The sequence below is a fragment of the Octodon degus genome, unplaced genomic scaffold (genome assembly GCF_000260255.1).
Source record: "Octodon degus isolate 3935 unplaced genomic scaffold, OctDeg1.0 scaffold00001, whole genome shotgun sequence".
Taxonomy (NCBI): domain Eukaryota; kingdom Metazoa; phylum Chordata; class Mammalia; order Rodentia; family Octodontidae; genus Octodon; species Octodon degus.
In genome coordinates this window covers 14,360,268-14,365,549 of record NW_004524577.1, presented here as the reverse complement: position 1 = coordinate 14,365,549, position 5,282 = coordinate 14,360,268, and positions in this window count along the sequence as shown.

Here is a 5,282-nt window from a genome sequence, read left to right as displayed (position 1 = left end):
GGAGTAGGTTATCTTTTTAATGGGATGAATTCTTCCCCGGGGTATTATTAAATATTAAAATATTAAATACCTGGGCCATTAGCATCCCAGAGAATCTTAGTAGGAATTAAGACTATTAAGTTAAGGTTCCTTTCTTATTCAGTTACTGAAATGATGGTCATTCTTTATAAGCCATTTCATAGAAAGTACGTCTGTGCTTACACTGGAGAATGTCACAGGCCATTCTCGCACTGGCAACAATTTTGGTTCTAATTGCAGAAAGAGGTGAATAATGACATGGATGAACACTGTCGTCAAGGTCATGAAAAAAAAAAAAAAAAGGAGGAACAGAGAATACCAGATTGAGGACTTAGAAATTATGCTTCACATTTCTGTCACACTCAAGACATTTGGGGAAGAGTAGGCTTCCGGTCCTTAACTGAAAAGGCAGAAACAAATGAAAGGTCTTCTCACATGCATGACACAAAGAGTCCAAGGAGCTCCAGGGAGGCTTTAGCTGAACATACTGCAATAAGCGGACTTTGTGTAAGTGTGTCAAGAGGGTTGCATCAAGAGGGTTTATGCAAGTATTTAGTAATAAAAAGTGTTGGAGGCCAATAACTGGTATCCATTCTATTCCCCTGCTGAGTCAAGTTTATGGCCCTTCTCACCTTGCCCATTCCCTGTGAATCACGTGCTATGCCCTAGGGGTTGCACCCTCCCCGTTGCCTAGATACCTACTGACCCCAAGAGCCGAGACTTCCTCATTCCATCACCCCCTATATATACCCAGAACCTCCCCTAAATAAACGAGGCTTGATCAGAATCTTTGTCTTGCCTCCGTTTCTCGTGTCTCCTGTCCTTTGTCCCCTCTTCAATTCCCCACTCCTCCCCCAGGTGACCTTCGTTGACTGACCTGCTGGTTCGGGACAAAAAAGAAGTTGGTAAGAGCAATTGGTGTTTAGTTTACAGAAAGTTAAAATGACAGTGCTGTTGTTACGCATTCTGGAGATAAAGACTAAGTTTATACTTGGAAAGTGAAATGTCGTTACCACTAGCCGGTATCCTGGGGTGTGTACCCTACTGTATGTGGTGCACATTAAGGGGAGATATTGCTTGAGAACTGCAGGGACATAGCATAATTATTTGTGTTAGTCTACTTATGCAGTTAACAAAAAATCTCATGCTGATAGGTTTTATGTATAATTTTAGTTGTTTGGATGCAGAAAAACAAAATGCTCCTGTAGCACAAAGAGACCTGCATGAATGAATTCTTTTGAATCAAACATTAGAAAAGGAGAAGGACAGCAAAGAGTGAAATGGCACTAAAGTGATTTGCAGCAGGATGAAGTAAGCTGCTCGTCATAGAAACCATTCTCATCGCTAACTCTGACTTATAAGAACTAGTTTGGGGCCGGGGAGATGGCTCAGTAGAATAAGTGCTTCCCTGGCAAGTGCAAGGGCCTGCGTTCAATCCCTGGTTCCTCAGCTGGCCACACACACACACAAATAAAAAAAAAAAAAAAAAAAAAAAAAAAAAAAAAAAAAAGAACCATTTTACCTGATGCATATCAATGGTTCCTCTCAGATAAGTTCTTGACATACAACATTTTCAAACAACTTATTTTCTGACATATTTTGATTTAGCTCATGCTCTGTGTTAATGATATTAAGTAGGAAAGTCATAATGCCTCAGCAAACAGCTGTTCATAGCTGCTGTTCCTACACAGAAGGGCTGAACATCGTTGTTTTCTCAAAGTTTCTCTGTCATTCAGAGTTGAAATCAAGCAAGGCTTACCTTTATTTCTTTTGCTACGATTAGTGTAGTTTGCTGTGGCTAATGGACAAGAGTTGGGAATGAGCTTCCCACAGCCTGAAAAATGTTTATGATACTGATTAATTATACTCTAAGTGTTCAGTTGAATGCTCAGCCCATACTTCATAGTTGAAAAATAAAAGGAAAGTATTCCTAACTTGATTTGTTTGGAACTATTTCATGATGTTAGCAGTGATGTACTTTAATTATGAGCAGAGTATTCAGGTAATACATCTCCCATTTCTTCTAATATAGTTTCTGGACACAAGAACAGTCTTGGGATTTTGAGGTAAGTTTTAATTAAACATAATTAGTCTGCCTAGCTTCATTCTGTCTGAAATTACGTTATCAGAACTGAGATGAATCTCAGTGGTAGAGTATGCATGTAACATACATGAGGCCTTAAGTTTGATCCCCAGCACCACATAAATAAATTTATCTGAATGCCCTCCAGCTCTGACGTGAGCAGCTGCACACCAGAATGTCTGTGAATGTGGAAAGATGCCTCTGCTGCTTCTCTCAGCCTTGATAATAGAAATTGTAGCCTCCTTCTGGGTCTTTATGTCTGGCCCCTCTAGATTCCAGATCTCTCGCTTTCCTGCACCTGTAACATTGTATGCATGCCCAGCCACAGATCTCTTCTCTCTTCTTAAATTAGATTATCTTCTTAGTCTAATGTGACTCAAAACCTCTATTTTTTCTTTAATCTTGGGCACACTCTTGCCCACTTATCTTATATATATGTACTTTTAACTTATTTTAAAAGAATAGTAACATTTTCCTCCACATGTTTATTAATCAATCTCTTCTTAATTTCATGTTTTCCAACTTTTGGTGGTAATCGACTGAGATTTTTCTCATTTAGAGACTCTCTGCCTCTCTCTCTCTCTCTCTCTCTCTCTCTCTCTCTCTCTCTCTCTCTCTTTCTCTCTCTCTCTCTCTGCATCTCTCTGTCTCTCTCTCTCTCTCTGCCTCTCTCTCTTTCTGCTTTTCTCTCGCTGCCTCCCCATATTTTGTCTTTTATTTAAACTGTCCTCTAACTAGCTAGTTTCTGTTGGTTTCACTTCTAAAGACATACAAATATTCTAAACTAATTATTTAACATTCCACAGCTACTGCATGTATGATTTGGCAAACTTAAATCTGGGAAAGCCGTATCATTATTTCTTCTTGAGTAGTGTAACTTTTTAACCTGCACACAACTAGCACCATGGTAGACATCACCAAAGACTCAATGTACCTTAATGACTTTGAATGACTATTACAGATAAAAGAGACATTGTCTTACTAAATGCTTCATCAGCTGCTGCCCATCCAGTCATACCTGGTGTGAAAGGCCAGGCCCAGGTAATGTAGTAGCCAAGTTCAAATGAGAAGGAGAATCCATCCAGAATACAGAATTCTATGACTGGTGGCTTTTAGCAAGTTGTTTCTGGGTTAAAAAGCAAACCTGCCCGTGAGAACACAGCTCCAAGAGACCTGGCCTGTCTGTGATATTGACTCTGTGTTTCTAAGCTGAGGGCTCCTAATAATGTTTCCACCCTGGAAAACAATCTCAAAATTTGACTTTTCCCTAGTGAATAACCTTGGAGTTTCTTTTTAAGTTTCATAAGGAAAATAAGAAATGGCTTTGGGTTTCTTAGAAGCTACAATAATTTAGTTACTTTTTTCGAGGAGGGCAGCTCAGACCATCCTGAGGGTGGGGCTGGCATGGCATGTGGTGCCGGGGATCAAACCACTGTCCCCTGTGCCTGCCTAAGTTTGCCTAAGCAGGTGCTTTAGACTCCTGAGCTATCTCGCTGGCCCCTACATCTTAAGTTTTCTTTGTTATATGAATTATAACATAGGCCCTAGAAATGAAGAAGAAAGTATAACTCACTCCTTGGAGAGTATGGCCATTATGAAGTGAACTTGTATTATGAAGCACATCTTATAGGACAAAAGTCTTTACTGTTGTTACAAATTTTGTAAGTACTGAAACAAATCATGTGTAGCAAATTTTAGTCCTTGTCGGGATTATATCTTAAAATATCATAGCATACATACGGTTCTTTTTTCTAACATGCTTTTTCTAATCGACATTCATATCTTTTGATACATGACAAATGACACAACAATCATAGATAAAATAAAATTTCAAAATCCTACATTTTTAAGTTGGCACTTACATGTTTTTCATTTCATTGTGTTTCTTTGGATTACTTGTTTTGCTTAACTGCAGTTATTATAAGAAATTCAGGACATACTGATATAGAGGAATGAAACTCCCAACCTGAAAGACACCTGGAATAAGTTCTTGTTCTCTAAACCTGAAGAATGAATTTTAGAAATGATGGAGGTTAAGAGCAGAATATATTTAGTAGGGGAGAGAAAGCTTCTGTCCAAGAGAGGAACAGAAGGGACCAGAGTGGGTTGCCCAGAACCCTGCCTTTTCTTGGGGTTTTACAGAGCAAAACCTCGAAGCAACACAGGTCCAAGGTGGGACACATGGGAACCTGCAAGGTAGGCATGAGTTGCAATAAAACTTTGGTCCGGCAAGATTACAAGCATAATTGCTCAGGTAAAATTGATTAAATCTGGATCAGTTAGGGAAACAAGTTACATAGCAAGTAGACATAAATACACAACAATGGCTCTTCCAGTAGGAGGTTGGGTTAGACTCTTCCTGGTTTTTCAAGGTGATTGATTCCTATTTAGAATATCCATCCCTGAGGCCCATCTCTAAGGAGGAATGTGGCTGCAGTTGCTCTATCTTTTGCCTTGAAGTCTGGCCCACAGCAAGACTACCTCTCTCTCCCACAATGGCAAGGTATCTTGCCTTCCATACTGGGTCCTTTGAGAACTTAGCCCTGTCTGACTGCCTATAATATTTCTAACTCAGGTGCCTACAACAATACCAGAAAGTATCGCAATTATTATCATAAACCTGGAATAAATAATAGTTTTTGCAGTGCTTTTCCTCTGAAAATCTCTTAACTACTGCTTTGATTTATCTGTCTTATAAATCTCTGAGACGGTGCTTTTATAAATACATTTTTCATAATCAATGTGGAAAGGCATGATTTAAAATTTGGAGAATACCTAACAGTGCCTAAAATCAGAAAGATAACTTTTTTCCCCCAAATTGTAGATGAGGATGTGGCTATCCTTATATACTGAAAGGCATTTCATTGCTTTGCTTTTTAAAATCTCTGATGCAATCAACGCACAACTTTTCTTCACTGTCACGGGCTCACACAAGTGTGATTCCCCCAAAACATACCAAAACGTTGCCCATCTTTGTGTGGGTGATGTATTGACATTCTTTTCAGGAGAGCATCAAAGGCAGAAATGAACTTACGACATCGCATTATGCTGAAAATTCCACGGCTAAGGTCACTTTTCCCACCCTGTATGTATCGTATTTCTCCACTCTGTCAAATGCCCCATAAAACAGACTCCGGCAGACATCACTTGCTTTCCATTTAATCACTTACTGTGGCACCAG